This window comes from Marmota flaviventris, chromosome 5, assembly GCF_047511675.1.
Source record: "Marmota flaviventris isolate mMarFla1 chromosome 5, mMarFla1.hap1, whole genome shotgun sequence".
Classification (NCBI taxonomy): domain Eukaryota; kingdom Metazoa; phylum Chordata; class Mammalia; order Rodentia; family Sciuridae; genus Marmota; species Marmota flaviventris.
In genome coordinates this window covers 4,865,587-4,883,572 of record NC_092502.1, presented here as the reverse complement: position 1 = coordinate 4,883,572, position 17,986 = coordinate 4,865,587, and the positions used below count along the sequence as shown (strand labels likewise).

The 17,986-nt window shown below is 36.0% G+C and overlaps 1 pseudogene; it reads left to right on the top strand.

Annotated features, from left to right (window-relative positions):
* Window positions 1–2,795: 2,795 nt before the first annotated feature.
* LOC114081991 (HUWE1-associated protein modifying stress responses 1 pseudogene) lies at window positions 2,796–3,669 on the top strand (annotated as a pseudogene).
* The last annotated feature ends 14,317 nt before the right edge of the window (window positions 3,670–17,986 follow it).

The window sequence follows — 17,986 nt, the reverse complement described above, 5'->3', positions numbered from 1 at the left end:
TTTGTTTTTTCTGTTTTTCCCTCAATTTTTATTATTTTAACATTGTTGATTTTTTTTCTTAATATCTGTGTTTGTTTTATGTACATTACTGTCTTTCCTCTTACTTCTCTACTCAAATTTACTTCCTCTGTATTCTCCTGCTATTAACCTTCTTTAGATTTCTACTTTACTCTTCCTAAGTTATAATAACTCTATATTCTCACCTCCTACATCCTCAACATATCTTCCTGCACCTCACCCTGGTTTTTGTACACCATCAGAAACTGTAAACCCTTTACAAACCTACTGATCATATTGTAGATAATAATTGAATTCACAATTTCTGTATATTATGAGCAAACTGTAAATGTCTGTTCACAACTAATTTTTTTAAGGTGATATATTGTTTATATTGGGATCTGTTAACATTGTCCTACCACTCAATGGTGAGGTATTGGAACCTTACAGGAGCACTATAAGTCTGTAGGGTAAAAACAGTAACACCAAGAATTCACAGTGCTACAAGGGAAGACACATGAGCAACATGAAAAGATAAGGAAATAAAATGCCCCAAACAATTCAAAATACCACATTATTAAATCTATGACCATCACAGAAGATGAAATGACAAAGACGGGATTCAGTATGTACATGATTAAAATGATCTGTGAATTAAAGGATGATATAAGAGAGAAAATGCAGGCAGCAAAAGATCATTTCAACAAAGAGATAGATAAGCAAATACAAAAAGCAAAAGATTACTTCAATAGGGAGATAGAGGTTCTAAAGAAAAACTGAAGATAAATCCTTGAAATGAAAGTAACAATAAACCAAATGAAAAGTTCAATTGAAAGCATCACCAACAAATTAGACTACTTGGAAGACAGGACCTCTGACAATGAAGACAAATATATAATTTTGAAAAGTATCTAGACCACACAATGAAAATGGTAAGAAAAAAATGAGCAGAACATTTAAGAAATATGGGATAGCATGAAAAGGCAAAATTAAGAGTTATTGGGAGAGAGGAAGGCATAAAGTTCCAAACCAAATGAATGAACAATCTATTCAATAAAATAATATCAAAAAAATTCCCAAACATGAAGAACAAATTGGAAAACCAATTCAAGAGGCTTACAGGATGCCAAGTGTACAAAATCACAACAGCTCCACACTAAGTCACATTATAATGAAAATGCCTAGCATACAGAATAAGGAGAGAATATGAAAAGCTATGAGAGAAAGGAATCAGATTACATATAGGGGAAAAAAAAACAAGTGGGTTATGTGCTGATTCTTCAACCCAGATCCTGAAAGCTAGAAGATTCTGGAACAACATATACCACGCTCTGAAAGAAAATGGATGCCAACCAAAAATATTATAACCAGCAAACTTAAGCTTTAGATTTTCTGATGATATAAAAACCTTCCATGATAAACAAAAGTTAAAAGAATTTACAGTTAGAAAACCTGCACTGCAGAATATACTTGCAAAATATTCTATGGCAAAAAAAATGAAAAACAACAATGAAACTCAGCAGAGGGAGGTATCATACTAAATAAAATATTAATCAAAGTACAAACCAAGTCAAGTTAAATACCAAAAGTAAACAAAATGGCTGGGAATACAAATGTCTTAATAATAACCCTGAATGTTGGTGGCTTAAACTCACCAGTCAAAAGACAGGCTATCTGATTGGATAAAAAAAAAAAAAAAGACTCAAAGATATGCTGCATCAAAGAGATTTATTTCATTTAAAAAAAAAAAAAAGATATACACAGACTAAAGGTGAAAGATTGGGAAAACCATACCACTCACATGGACTGTGGAAGCAAGCAGGAGTTTCCATCCTCATATCAAACAAAGTAGACTTTAAGCTAAAGATAACAAAAAGGGATAAAGAAAGACATTTCATACTGCTCAAGGTAACTATACACCAACAAGACATAACAATTATAAATATATATGCTACAAACAATGGAACATCTATGTTCATCAAACAAACTCTTCTCAAGTTCAAGTGTCAAATTTACCACAATACACTAATTCTAGATGACTTTAAAACTCCTCTTTCACCACTGGATAGATCCTCCAAACAAAAGCAGAACAAAAAAACTATACAACTCAATAATACAATAAATAACTTAGACTTAACTGACATATATAGAATATTTCATCCTTCAACAAGCAAATACACTTTCTTCTCAGCAGAACATGGATCCTTCTCTAAAATAGACTATATATGATGCCACAAAGCAAATATTAAAAGTAAGTAGAGATACTACCCTGCATTCTATTAGGTAATAACAGAATGAAATTAGAAATCAATGATAAAATAAAAAATAAAAGCTACTCCAACACTTGGAGACTAAATAATATGCTACTGAATGAACAATGGATTGCAAAAGACACCAAGGAGAGATTAAAAAATTCTTAGAGGTAAATGATAACACTGATACAACACTTCAAAAACTCTGGGACACTATGAAGGCATTACTAAGAGGAAACTTTCATTGCATAAAGTTCATTTCTTAAAAGAGTAAACAGTCAACAAATAAATGACCTAACATTACATCTCAAAGCCCTAGAAAAAGAAGAACAAATCGGGTAGGCGAGTGCAGCAGGCGAAGCGGGGGCCGTCAGCGGGCCGGGGACGGTGAGGCCCAGGGCGGGGGTCCTCCGGGCTGCGCGGGGCCTCGGGGCGGGGTCGCCGGCCGTTGGGTTGCAGGAGGCCTGGGCCGCCCCGAGGAGCCGCTGCCAGCCGCTGGCCCGCCGCCGGGCCTCTGGACGACGACGCTCCCGCGGGGCCCCCCCTGAGGAGGACGCGGCGGCCGTGGCGAGGCCGCGGGAGGCCGCGGAGGATGGAGGAGCGGAAGGAGGAGGGCGAGGCGGAGATCCAGGAGCACGGGCCCGAGCACTGGTTCTCCAAGTGGGAGCGGCAGTGCCTGGCCGAGGCCGAGCAGGACGAGCAGCTGTCCCCTGAGCTGCAGGAGGAGGCGGCGGCCGCCGCGCAGCCCGAGCACAAGCAGCAGAAGCTGTGGCACCTCTTCCAGAACTCGGCCACCGCCGTGGCCCAGCTCTACAAAGACCGAGTGTGTCAGCAGCCAGGACTTTCTCTCTGGGTCCCCTTCCAAAACGCAGCCACCGCCGTCACCAACCTCTACAAAGAAAGTGTGGATACCCGTCAGCGAAGTTTTGATATTGGAATTCAGATTGGCTATCAGCGACGCAATGAGGATGTGCTGGCTTGGGTTAAAAAACGCAGAAGAACTATTCGTAGAGAAGATTTGATCAGCTTCCTGTGTGGAAAGGTTCCTCCACCACGAAACTCTAGAGCTCCCCCAAGACTGACTGTAGTGTCCCCTAACCGAGCTACTTCAACGGAAACTAGCTCATCTGTAGAGACTGATTTGCAACCCTTCCGGGAAGCCGTAGCTCTGCATGGTCTTAGTGGTGCAATGGCTAGTATAAGCGTGCGTTCGAGTACCCCAGGCTCTCCTACACATGTAAGCAGTGGATCGAATGCTAGTCGAAGGAGAAAGGGACTCCATGATGTCGATTTGAACACTTTCATATCAGAAGAAATGGCACTCCACTTGGACAATGGTGGAACTAGAAAGCGTACCTCAGCCCGGTGTGGCGATGTCATTACAGACTCACCAACCCATAAACGCAACAGAATGATCTAAACTGCATTTTTCACACCCACCATGCTGCTTGAAAGACACTCGATCCTCAACATATACTATTATTGCAAAGGCAACATGAGGCCATCTTCCCTTGTTCACTGTTTAAGACAAGTGAATTCGATAGTGGTTGCCATAAAAGGAAGTTATAGGTATTTACAGTAGATGCCTCTTGTAATATGGCTTTCTCAAAAACTATAATCCTAGCAGAGGACATCAGATATCGTGTAGTCATTAGCAAGATCATCATAGGCAAACATATCCGTTCCAAGGCTAAAAGTGACCTTAACTATATTTATTCTCAAAGGGAAAGGAAATATCAGATGTTTATTTGGTTATAGAATTTTTTTTCCTCCCCTCCCCCAGTCCATTTCCTGCTGTGTTGAGTATTTTGCTTCAACAGTATTGCCAGGTTCCTAAAATTGTCTAAAAACACGATTTGGCTTCCTCGTCAGATCTGCAGGCTTCCATTTTTATAGCCGCACTGTACCATGCACCTGGTTTCTATATAGTAACAGTGTGCAACTTCTAATTATTGGACTGTGCCCTGTTTTTAGTTTTCAACACAGTTTCTAATTCTGGTGATTGTGTGATGTAAAGAGGTGCTATGATGGTCATGCAATTAATACTTAATATTGAATCAATACACAAAACTTTATTGGAAAAAAAAAAGAAGAAGAACAAATCAACACCAAAAGCAATAGAAAACAGGAAATAATTAAAATCAGAGCTGAAATAAATGAAATTGAAACAAAGAAACAATTGAAAAAAATGACAAAACTAAAAGTTGGTTCTTTGAAAAAATAAATAAAATTGACAGACACTTAGCCCTGCTAACAAAGAGAAGGAGAGAGAAGATTCAAATTACTAGCATCCATGATATAAAAGAAAACATCACAACACACACTACAGAAATACATAAGATAATTAGAAATTATATTGAAAACTTGTACTCCAATAAAATAGAAATATCAAAGACATTAAAAAATTTCTAGAGTTCTATGATTTGCCCAAATTGAATCAGGATGATATACACAAATTAAACAGATCAATTTTAAGCAATGAAATAAAAGAAGACACCAGAAGCCTACCAACTAAGAAAAGCCCAAGGCTAGATGAATACACATAAAGTTCCACAAGACCTTTAAGAAAGAAATAATACCAATACTCTTCAATTTATTTCAGAAAACAGAGGGAGCATTTCCAAACTCATTCTATGAAAACAATAATCTTGATTCCAAAACTAGGCAGAGATACATCAAAGAAAGAAAACTTCAAACCAATATCCTGGATAGATGCAAAAGTTCCCAATAAATTTCTGGCAAATCGATTAAAAAAAACATATCAAAAAGATAGTGCATCACGATCAAGTGGGGTTCATCCCAGGGATGCAAGGTTTTTTCAACATTCAAAAATCCATAAATGTAATTTATCACATCAATAGACTTAAGGATAAGAATATATGATCATCTCAATAGATGCAGAAAAAGCATTCAACAAAATACATCACCCCTTCATGTTTAAAAGACTAGAAAAACTAGGGATAACAGTAACATAACTCAACATTGTAAAATCTATTTATTCTAAGCCCCAGACCTACATCATTCTAAATGGAGAAAAATTGAAAGCATTCCTTCTAAAATCTGGAAAAAGACAGAGATGCCTTCTTTCACCACTTCCATTTAACATAGTTCTTGAAACACTGCAAGAGCAATTAGACAGATGTAAGAAATTAAAGTGATACAAATAGGAAAAGAAGAACTCAAATTAGCATTATTTGCCAACCCAAAAAATCCCACCAGAAAACTTGTAGAACTAATAAATAAATTTAGCAAAGTAGCAGGATATAAAATCATCACCCATGTGTTTCTATACATCAGCAATGAATTCACCGAAAGAGAAATTAGGAAATCTACCCCATTCACAATAGCCTCAAAAAAAAAAAAAAAAACTGTGACTCAATCTAACAAAAGAGGTAAAAGGCCTCTACAATGAGAACTACAGAACATTTAAAGAAAAAAATTGAAGAAAACCTCAAAAGATGGAAAGATGCTCCTGCATAGAAAGAAATAAAATTGTCAAAATGGCAATACTACCAAAACATTATGCAGATTTTATGCAATTCCTTTTAAAATCCCAACGACATTCTTCATAGAAATAGAAAAAAAAAAAAAAAACAAGAAAAGCCCAAGGCTAGATGAATACACACCAAGTTCCACAAGATCTTTAAGAAAGACATAAAACCAATACTCTTCAATTTATTTCAGAAATTATTTTGGAAAAATAAGAGACCCAGATTAACTAAAGCAATCTTTAGCAAGAAAAGTGAAGCAGGAGGCATCACAATACCAAACCTTAAGCTACACTACAGAGGCATAGTAACAAAAGTGTCATTGTATTGGCACCAAAATAGACTTTAGACCAATGGTACAAAATAGAGGACACAGAGAAAACCCCAAATAAATATGGTTATGTCATACTAGACAAAGGTGCCAAAAACATTCACTGAAGAAACGATATCCTATTCAATAAATGGTGCTGGCAAAATTGGAAATCCATATGTAGCAAAATGAAATTAAATCTCCATCTCTCACCCTGTACAAAAATCAATTCAAAGTGGATTAAAGACTTAGGCATTAGAACAGAGACCCTGCAGCTAATAGAAGAAAAAAAATAGGCCCAAATTTTTACCACATCAGCCTAGGATCTGACTTCCTTAACAAGACTCATAAAGCACAAGAACTAAAATCAAGAATCAATAAATGGGATGGATTCAAGTAAAAAGCTTCTTTTCAGCAAAGAAAACAATCAATAATGTGAGGAGAGAGCTTATAGATTGAGAGAAAATCTTTACCACATGCAATTCTGATCAAGCATTAATCTCTAGGACATATAAATAACTCAAATAAACTTAACACCTAATAATAACAACAACAACAACAACAACAACAACCCAGTCAAAAAATGGGCTAAGGTACCTAACAGACACTTCACAGAAGAAGAAATAAAACTGAACAACAAATATATAAAAAAATCAACATCTCTAGCAATTAGAGACATGAAAATCAAAACTACACTAAAATTTTATCTCACTCCTGTCAGAATGGCAATCATCAAGAATACAGAAAACAATAAATGTTGACTAGGATGTGGGGAAAAAGATACACTCATACATTGTTGATGGGACTGCAAATTGGTGCAACCACTATGGAAAGCAGTATGGAGATTTTTCACAAGACTTGGAATGGAACCACAATTGGACCCATCTATCCTACTCCTCAGTTTATACCAAAAAGGACTTAAAATCAGCATAATACTTTAATACAGCCAAGTCAATGTTTATAGCAGCCCAATTCACAACAGCTAAACAATGGAACAAACTTAGGTGCCCCTTAATAGATTAATTGATTAAGAAAATGTGGTATATAAACATAATGGAATGTTACTCACCTTTAAAGAAGAATGAAATTATGGCATTCACCAGTAAATAGATGGAGTTGGAGAATATTATGCTAAGCAAAATAATTGAATCCCCAAAAAAGCAAAGGCCAAATATTTTCTCTAATATGCAGTTGCTAATTCACAATAAGGCATGGGCCACTAAAGAAGAATAGCATTACCTTAGATTAAGTAGAGGGAAGTGAAGAGAGTGAAGGGGTTGGGATGTGGGGATAGGAAAGATAGTAGAATGAAACAGATGTTATTACTCTTATATAAGTGACTACATGACCAAAATGATTGTACAACAATCATTATATCCCATCTATGTATGATATATCAAAGTGCATAAATGCATTCTACTGTCATGTATAACCAATTAAAACAAACAAAAAAATTTTAAAAATAAACCATAAACAGAACTTCCCAGAACTATGGAATTTCATGAAAAAAAAAAAAAAGAAATTTAAGATTTATAAAGATAGAGGAAGGCATGGAGATACAAACCAAAGGTATTCACAATCTCTTCAATGAAATAATATCAGAAATTTCCCAAATTTAATGAGTGAAATGGAAAATCAAATGCAAAAGTCTTCTAAAACTCCAAATTTACAAAATTACAACAGATTCACATGAAGACATTATAATGAGAATGTCTAGCATACAGAATAAGAATAGAATTTTAAGGCTATAAGAGAAAAACATCAGACTATATATCCTGGGAAACCAATATGGATCACAGCTTATTTCTCAACCCAGACCTTCAAATCTAGGAGGTCCTGGAATAGCATGCCAAGCTCTGAAAGAAAATGGATGCCAGCCAAGGATCTTAAATCCAGCAAAATTAAGCTTCAGATTTGAAGATGAAATAAAAACTTCCATGAAAATAAACAAATTAAACAGAATTCACAACCAGAAGTCTACACTTCAGAATATTCTCAAAAAATCCATGTATATTAAATGGAAAAATGAAAAAAAAAGTGAAGAGAAGAACTAAACTAAAGAATTATTCTAGCAAAGAGGAACAAATTCAAATTAAAAACTAGAAGTCAACCAAAATGATTGGAAACACAAATCACATCTCATTAATATTCTTGAACACTATTGGCCTTTATCATCAATCAAAAGACATAGACTGACAGATTAGATTAAAATCAAGACCCAATATATGCTGTCTTCTAGAGACTCACCTCATAGTCAAAAACATTGACAGACTGAGGTGAAAGGATGGGGAAAAAAACATATCACTCACATGGACTGTATAATCAAGCAGGGGTTTCTATCCTCATATCAGATGAAATGGACTTCAGGTCAAAGTTAATCAGAGTGGAAAAAGATGGAAATTTCATACTACTTAAAGGAACTATACATCAAAAAGATATAACAATCATGAATCCCCTACCAATGTGCACCTATGTACATCAAACAAACCCTCTCAACTTTAAAATTCAAATAGATCACAACACAACAATACTGGGTGACTTTACCATGCCACTGTCACCACTGGATAGATCCTCTAAACAAAAACTAAATACAGAAACCATCAAACTAAAAAATATCATTAATAACATATACTTAACTGACATATATAGAATATTTCAGCCATCAAAGAGCAAATACACTTTCTTCTCAGCAGCACATGGATCTTTCTCTAAAATAGACCATATCTTATTCCATGAAGCAACCCCTATAAAATACAAAAAATAGAGAAATCAGGGATGGAATAAGAGAAAAAGGTATTTAAAGGTAAATGAAAATAGTGATACAACACATCAAAATCTCTAGGTCACCATAAAGGCAACACTACAAGGAAATTTCACTGCATTGTGTTCATTCATTAAAGAATATAAAGTCAAAAAAATAAGTGATCTCACATTACATCTGAAAGCCCTAGAAAAAGAAGAATAAGTTAACACTAAAAACAGTAGAACACAGAAAATAATTAAAATAAGAGCTGAAATCAATAAAATTAAAAAAAAAAAGAAAAAATTTTAAAAATTGGCAAAACAAAAACTTGGTTCTTTGAAACAGTAAATAAAATTGATAAACCCTTACCCACACTAACAAAAAGAAATGAAAGAAATAGAAAACTCACATAACTCAAATTCATAATGAAAAAGGAAATATCATGACAGATAATACTGAGATACAGAGGAATAATTAGAAAGTATTTTGAAAATTTATACCCCAATAAAATAGAAAATCTTGAAGTTATCAACAAATTTCTAGACACATATGACTTACACACACACTAAACCAGGAGGACATACACAATTTGAACAGATCAATCTCAAGCAATAAAATAGAAGATGCCATCAAAAATCCTACCAAATAAAAAAAAAAAAAAAAAAAAAAACTCTAAAACCAGACAGATTCTCAGTCTAGTTCTACAGGATCATCTATGAAAAATTAACAACAATGCTTCTCAAATTATAGAAACAGAAAATAAGGCAACACTTCCAATCTTGTTCTATGACACCAGTATCATTCTGAACTAAAACCAAACAAAGATCCATCAACAAAAGAAAACTTCAGACTAATATCCCTGATAAATATAGATGCAAAAATTCTCAATTAAATTCTGCCAAATTGCATACAAAAACATTAAAAAGAGAGTGCACCATGATCAAATGGGATTCATCCCAGAGATGCTAAGTTGTTTCAACATGTGGAAATCAATAAACATAATTCATCACATCAAAAGACTTAAAGAATCTCATGAAAATCCTAACAGATGCTCAGAGAGCATTCAACAAAATATAGCACCTCTTCATATTCAAATCACTAGAAAAATTAGGAATATTAGAAATATATCTCAACATTGTAAAAGTTATTTATGCTAAACCCAATGCCAAATTCATTCTAAATGGAGAAAATTTGAAAGCATTTTTTTTTTCTAAGAATTGGATCAAGACAATATGCCCTCTTGATATACCTAGCCTAGTTCTCTCTTTAGATCAGAAGCCAGCTTGTCACAAGTTATGAAGGATTCATTTCTGTTTTCTGTAAAAATATTAGGATGTCTGTATAGCCTGGCCATTAGTTGATGTTGTAAAGCTGCTTGGAATGCCTGCCTGTGCCCTGAACTCACCCATGTCTGGTTTTCCCTGACCAGATAAAAACCCTTTCCTAAACCTTAGTGATGCCTCATAAATTCTGGCCTTCCCTGGCCAGACAACAACCCTCTCTGAGGCTCTAAGACCTCCATAAATTCTGATGTCGGGGCCAGCAAAAATGTAAACTTGTGTTATGCTCCTCAGAGTGTTGTTATCTGTAACCCCCTTTGTGTAACTTTTTGGGCTATAAAACTGGGCTGCAAGGAAGCTTCAGCTGTCCTTGGCTCCCACGATTTTGATGGGAAAGGCAGCCCGGCTGGTCAAAATAATAAACTTGCTTTAATTTGATTTTAATTGGAGTCAGTGGTCTTTTCTTGCATCGTGGTCTAACACTCTTTCACCACTTTTATTCAACATTGTCCTTGAAACTCTAGCCAGAGCAATTATACAAGAGAAAGAAATTAATAGAATATGAATAGGAAAGGAATTCAAAATATCACTATTTGCCAATAACATAATTCTGTATTTAGAAGAACCCAAAAAATATTCCTCCAGAAACATTCTAGAACTCATAACTGAATTCAGCAAAGTAGCATGATATAAAATTAACACTCAAAAAATCAAATTTGTTTCTATAAATCAGTGATGAATCCACTGAAAGTAAAATTAGGAAAATGACCCCATTCACAATAGCCTCAAAAAAACAATAAAATATTTGAAAATCAATCTAACAAAAGAAGTTAAAGGACTCTATAATGAAATATATGAACACTAAAGAAAGAAATTGAAGAAGATCTTAGAGATGGAAAGAACTCGGCAGAGCCAAGATGGCGGAATAGAGGAGGTACTTTTTCTGGCTGCTCTGTGGCATGAAACCAAGAAAGCAGTCAGGCAGCTTCTCCACAAGGTTTCACCTAGATGGAATACAACATCTCAGAGTGGGCAAGAGGACCCCTATACCGTGGATTTTCACAGAAACCACCAGCATTGCAATCACCTGTGCAGAAATCAGAGCCTCTGCATTCCAGTAAGACTCCAAACTCTGGACCCAAGCCTGCAGTTCTAGCGTGCACAGGGCTCTCAAGTGGTGCAGCAAAATCACCTAATCAGCACCTCTGCAGAACTTCAGACTGTGCTCTGCTCCCACGCAGGACACTGAGCTGCTATCTAGCCACAGCCCAAGGCCATCCCAGCTCCCTCCACCTCATCAGACACCCCAGCACTGGAAGCAGACCGACTCCATCTTGGAAAACTTTTTTCGCCATTTTTTGGTGGATGTGGCTATCAGCACTGATTGAACAGGTACCAGGTTTACAACTCCCCTCCCCCACCCTCCTCAGCTGCAATAACTTGGCACAGTGTCTACCTAGCACAAACAGCTCTCAGTTGAACAGGAGCACAGTGCCGACTAGTGTCAGGCCACCCACATGGTGTGAGCCTAGGGGAGAGAGGTCTTGCAATTGGGACCTGATAAGCAAGAGAGGGGAGGGGTCTAAAGCCTGGAGCAAAACAGAAAATCAGGATCTGGGAGCTCCAGGCAGGAGAGGGAGATGATGGGTGGGGGCCTCAAATCTTATCATTCTGGTTACCTACACCACCCTGAGGGCAGAGACTCCAGCTTAAAATAGACAACTCCACCTACTGGAAGAGAAGAGAAGCAGGAAAGAAAAGGAATTCTAAGAGTATTTTTTTTCTTCTTATTTTTCTTCTTTTTCCTCTACCCTTCTGTTCTCTGGCCCTCACAACCTCAACATATGTGAAACCAAGAACTTTGCATGATATAGAACTTTGAGAACTGAGTCACCTGAATAATATAGAAGAATTGCATAAGCCCCTCCTTTTTTCTTTTTCTTCTCTCTTTTTTCTTTCTTTCTTTCTTTCTTTCTTTCTTTCTTTCCTTTTTTTCTTCTTTCTTCTTCTTTCACCCTCCAAATTTTACTACTTTTACATCCTGTAATTTTCTAAATACATATGTGTGTTTGTTTTTATGTTCTCTGCTGTCCTCCCATGTACTTGTCTACCCTAAATTACTTTCTGTCTATTCCCCTGCTACTAACCCTCTTCATTAGAGTTCTCCTACAAATTTCCTAAGTTATATTAACCCCATATCCTTACATCTTTCCCCCTTAGCATATTGTCCTATGCCTGACCCCGAGTTCATTGTCTGCTGCCAGAAACTGTAAACCTTCTATGAAACTACTGATTATATTTTAAATAATAATTGAATCCAACATTTCTGGACATTGAGACTAAACTATAAATGTCTTAATAACAATAATTTGCTCATAGGTGATGTATGGTTGATATTGGGATCTGTTAACATTGTCCTTCCCTACAAAGGAGGGATCTTGGAACCATACAAGAACACTACAAATCTATAAGGTAAAAACAATAATACACCAGTCCCACAGAGCTAGAAAGAAAGAAATGCGAGCAACATGAAAAGACAAGGGAAGAGAGTACCACAAACAAATCAAGACAACACATCATTAGAAGAATTGACAGCTACAGCAAAAAAAAAAAAAAAAAAAAAAAAAAAAAAAAATGGCAGAGAAAGATTTCAGGATATACATGGTTAAAATGTTCTGTTATCTCAAAGAAGACATAAATGAACATATACAAGCAGTGAAAGATCACTTCAACAATGAGCTACATAAACAAATCCAAGAAGCAAAAGATCACCTCAACAGGGAGATAGAGGTTTTAAAATAATAATAATAAAAAAAACCCAGAAATCCTTGAAATGAAAGAAATATCAAGAGAGGAAATAGAAGAAGACATCAAAAGATTACCAACCAAGAAAAGCCCAGAACTGGATGGATACACAGCCAAGTTCTACAAGACCTTTAAAGAAGAACTAATACCAACACTCTTCAATTTATTTCAGGAAATAGAAAAAAAGGGAGCACTTCCAAACTCATTCTATGAGGCCAATATCACCCTAATTCCAAAACCAGAAAAAGACATCAAAGAAAGAAAACTTCAGACCAATATCTCTAATGAACATAGATGCAAAAATTCTCAATAAAATTCTGGCAAATTAAATACAAAAATATATTAAAAAGATTGTGCACCAAGATCAAGTGGGAATCATCCCAGGGATGTAAGGTTGGTTCAAAATATGGAAATCAATAAATGTAATTCATCACATCAATAGTCTTAAAGATAAGAATCATATGATCATCTCAATACACGCAGAAAAAGCATTTGACAAAATACAGCACTCTTTTATGTTCAAAACACTAGAAAAACGAGGGATAACAGGAACATATTTCAACATCCTAATGGCTATCTATGCTAAGCCTCAGGCCAACATCATTCTCAACGGAGAAAAATTGAAGGCATTCCCTCTAAAAAGAAACATGACAAGGATGCCCTCTCTCACCACTTTTATTCAACATAGTTCTTGAAACACTGGCCAGAGCAATTAGACAGATGAAAGAAATTAAAGAAATATGTACAGGAAAAGAACTTAAATTAGCTCTGTTTGCTGATGATATGATTCTATACCTAGAAGATCCAAAAAACTCCACAAGAAAACTTCTAGAACTAGTAAATGAATTCAACAAAGTAGCAGAATATAAAATCAACACCCATAAATCAAAGGAATTTCTGTATATCAGTGGTAAAGCCTCTGAGAAGGAAATGAGGAAAACTTCCCCATTCACATTATCCTCAAAAAAAAAAAAAAGATACTTGGGAATAAACTTAATGAAAGAGGAGAAATAAAATACAATGAAAACTACAGAATCCTAAAGAGAGAAATCAAAAAAGATCATAGAACATGAAAAGATCTACCTTGCTCTTAGATAGGCAGAATTAATATTATCAAAATGACCATACTACCAAAAGCAGTATACAGATTTAATGCAATTCCAATCAAAATCTCAATGGCATTCCTCATAGAAATAGAAAAAGCAATCATGAAATTCCTCTGGAAAAATAAGAGACCCAGAATAGCTAAAGCAATCCTTAGCAGGAAGAATGAAGCAGGTGGCATCACTATACCAGACCTTAAACTATACTACAGAACAATAGTAACAAAAACAGCATGGTATTGGCACCAAAACAGGCTGGTAGACCAATGGTACAGAATGAAGGACACAGAGACTAACCCACAAAATTACAATTATCTCATATTAGACAAAGGTGCCAAAAACATGCATTGGAGAAAAGATAGCATCTTCAACACATGGTGATGGGAAAACTGGAAACCCATATGCAACAAAATGAAATTAAACCCCTATCTCTCACCATTCACAAAACTTAATTCAAAATGGATCAAGGACCTAGTAATTAAACCAGAAACTCTTTGTCTAATAGAAGAAAAAGTAGGCCCTAATCTTCATCATGTGGGATTTGGCCCCAACTTCCTTAATAAGACTCCTATAGAGCAAGAATTAAAACCAAGAAACAATAAATGGGATGGAATCAAACTAAAAAGTTTCTTCTCAGCAAAAAAAAAAAAAAAAAAAAAAAAAAAAAAAAAAAAAAAAAAAAAATCTGTGATGTGAATAGAGAGCCTACATACTGAGAGCAAATTTTTACCTCTCACACATCAGATAGAGCACTAATCTCTAGGGTATATAAAGAATTCAAAAAGCTAAACACCAAAAAAAAAAAAAAACAAATAACACAATCAACAAATGGGCCAAGGACCTGAACAGACACTTCTCAGAAGAGGATATACATTCAATCAATAAATATATGAAAAAAGTTCATCAACTCTAGCAATCAGAGAAATGCAAATAAAAACTACTCTAAGATATCATCTCACTCTAGTCAGAATGGCAGCTATTACGAATACAAACAACAATAAGTATTGGAGAGGATGTGGGGGAAAAGTACACTCATACATTGCTGGTGGGACTGCAGATTAGTACAGACAATATGGAAAGCAGTATGGAGATTCCTTGGAAATCTGGGAATGGAACCACCATTTGACCCAGCTATTCCTCACCTCAGTCTATACCCAAAGGACTTAAAGACAGCATACTACAGGGACACAGCCACATCAATATTTATAGCAGCACAATTAATAATAGCTAAACTGTGGAGGCAACCTAAATGCCCTTTAGTGGATGAATGGATAAAAAAATGTGGCATATATACACAATAGAATTTTACTCAGTATTAAAAAAGAACAAAATCATGGCATTTGTAAGTAAGTGGACAGCATTGGAGAAGATAATGCTAAGTGAAGTTAGCCAATCCCAAAAAACAAATGCCAAATGTTTCCTCTGATATAAGGAGGCTGACTCATAGTGGGGTAAGGAGGGGGAGCACGGGAGGATTAGATGAATTCTAGATAGGGCAGAGGGATGGGAGGGAAGGGAGGGGGCAGGGGATTAGCAAGGATGGTGGAATGTGATGATCATCATTATACAAAGTACATGTATGAAGACTCGAATTGGGTGTCAACATTCTTTATACACAAACAGAGATTAAAAAATTGTGGTATATATGTGTATTAAGAATTATAATACAAAAAAACAAAGTACACGTATAAAGGTATGAATTGGCGTGAACATCTTTATATAGAGAGATATGAAAAATTGTGCTCTATATGTGTAATAAGAATTGTATGTATGATATGTTAAGATCATTGTACTGTCATGTATAACTAATAAAAACAAAAGAATTGTAATGCATTCCACTGCTGTCACGTATTTTAAAAAAAATAAAATTAATAAAAGAAAAAAAAAAGAAGATGCAAAGAACTCCCATGCTCTTGGACAGGCAGAATTAACATTGTCAAAATGGCGGTACTACCAAAAGTGTTATACAGATTTAATTCAATTCCTATTAAAATCCCAATGACATTCTTCATAGAAATAGTAAAAGCAGTCATGAAATTCATTTGTAAAAATAAGAGAGCCAGAAGAGCCAAAGCAATCCTTAGCAAAAAATATGAAGCAGGAGGCATAATAATACCCGAACTTAAATTATACTACAGAGCCATAGTAACAAAAAGGACTATTTCTTTTTCTTACTGCTGTTTTCAGTTTAAGCAGGAAAGATTGGGGGATGTAGAGTACTTTCCATATTAAAATATCCTTCAGGTAACAAATGACCATGTGAATTATTATCCTTTCAAATTTGATAACAGTGACATCCCTTTACCAGGAGCAAATATCATAGCTGAATACAAAGTGAGACTATGATCATAAAGGAAAGATCAGACAAGGAAAGTGGCCTAAATCAGAAATCAGGAGGAAAAGGTGTGCTACAATTCGTGCCCTGATAGAGCAGTGGGTGCCTGGATTTAAGCACTTAGTGGATGTCAGCCTCAGTGTTGGCATGCATTAGGTGAGGTTGTGGCAGAAAAGGACTGCTCCTCAGAAGTGGAACTATGCATCACGACAGCCGGGCAAACCTTTGACTCAGAACCTAAAGTCCAGTGGAGCATTGATGGACAGTGAATGGATGGCCACCACAGGAAGACACTGGAGGTGGCCAACACAAAGCATGCCATGGAGCTGCTGGAGTGTCCACATGAGTGGAATGAAGATGGGTTCTGAAGGCTGGAGGAGATGGAAGTGGCCACCTGGGTGACAAGCTGTGGAATCCAGGGAGTGATGGCCATGGTCTCCAGTATTCACACAACAGGAATCAGAACCACTAAAGAGCAAGGGTGGTGCAACAGGAATCCACGCCAACAGTGTAGGTCAAATGCACCAAGAACGTGAGTGGGAAAGCAGAGTCTCTTCAACCAGTTGTGCTGGGAAAACCTCACAGCCAATGCAAAGAATGACAGACCCTTATCTCTCACCATGGTCAAAAAAATCAACCTGAAATTAATCAAAGACATAAGACCTGAAAGTATGGGTGAGGGTTTGGATCCTCCAGCATTTTGTATTTTTTAAGGCATAGATATCTGTTCAACATGAAATACATGACAGTGTTTCAGAACATGGAGATAAATTGAAATCTGAAAATCAGTCATGCCCTGCTGATTGCTGCAGAGTAGCATTGCATACCACAGAGGAAGTGATGTTGAAAGTCCAAGTTCTAATTTTTCCACGTTGTACTATCCACAGAGAATGAGGATGCAGAAGCAATCCTGGCACCTTCAGTGTGGGACGTGTTCAAGGACAGCTGAGTGAGGATGATGTAAATGCGCTTCATAAGATGAAATATAACAGAAATCATGCTGCTAATCATGATTTTCCAGATAGAAATGGCAAGAGCCCCTGAAGAATTTACTTTACTATAAGAGCATGCAATAATCCATGTGATTAAGGAACTGAACAGTTCACAGAAGAAGAATTACAATAGGTCACAAAATAATGAAAAAAGTTACATCGCTAGCAATTAGAGCAATGCAAATTAAATCTACACTGAGATTTTGTCTCACTATAGTCAGAATTGCAATTATCAAGAATACAAGTAACAATAGATGTTGGTGAGGATGTGGGGAAAAGATTAACTGATACATCGATAATGGGATTGTAAATTAGGGTGAGCTTTCTGAAAAGCAGTAGGGAGGTTCCTTAGAAAATTTAGAATGGAACCAACATTTGACCCAGTTATCCCATTATCCCACTCCTTAGTATATATTTTTATACCCAAAGGATTTAAAATCAGCACACTATAGTGAGACAGCGACATCAATGTTAATAGCAGCTCAATTCACAATAGCTAAGCTATGTAACCAACCTATATGCCTTTCAATAGATGAATGAATAAAGAAAATGTGGTATATATACACAATGGAGTATTACTCAACCATAAGTATGAATGACTTTCTGACATTTGCCAGCAAATAGATGGATCTGGAGACTATACTGCTAGGTGAAATAAACAATCCCCAAAAATCAAGGTTG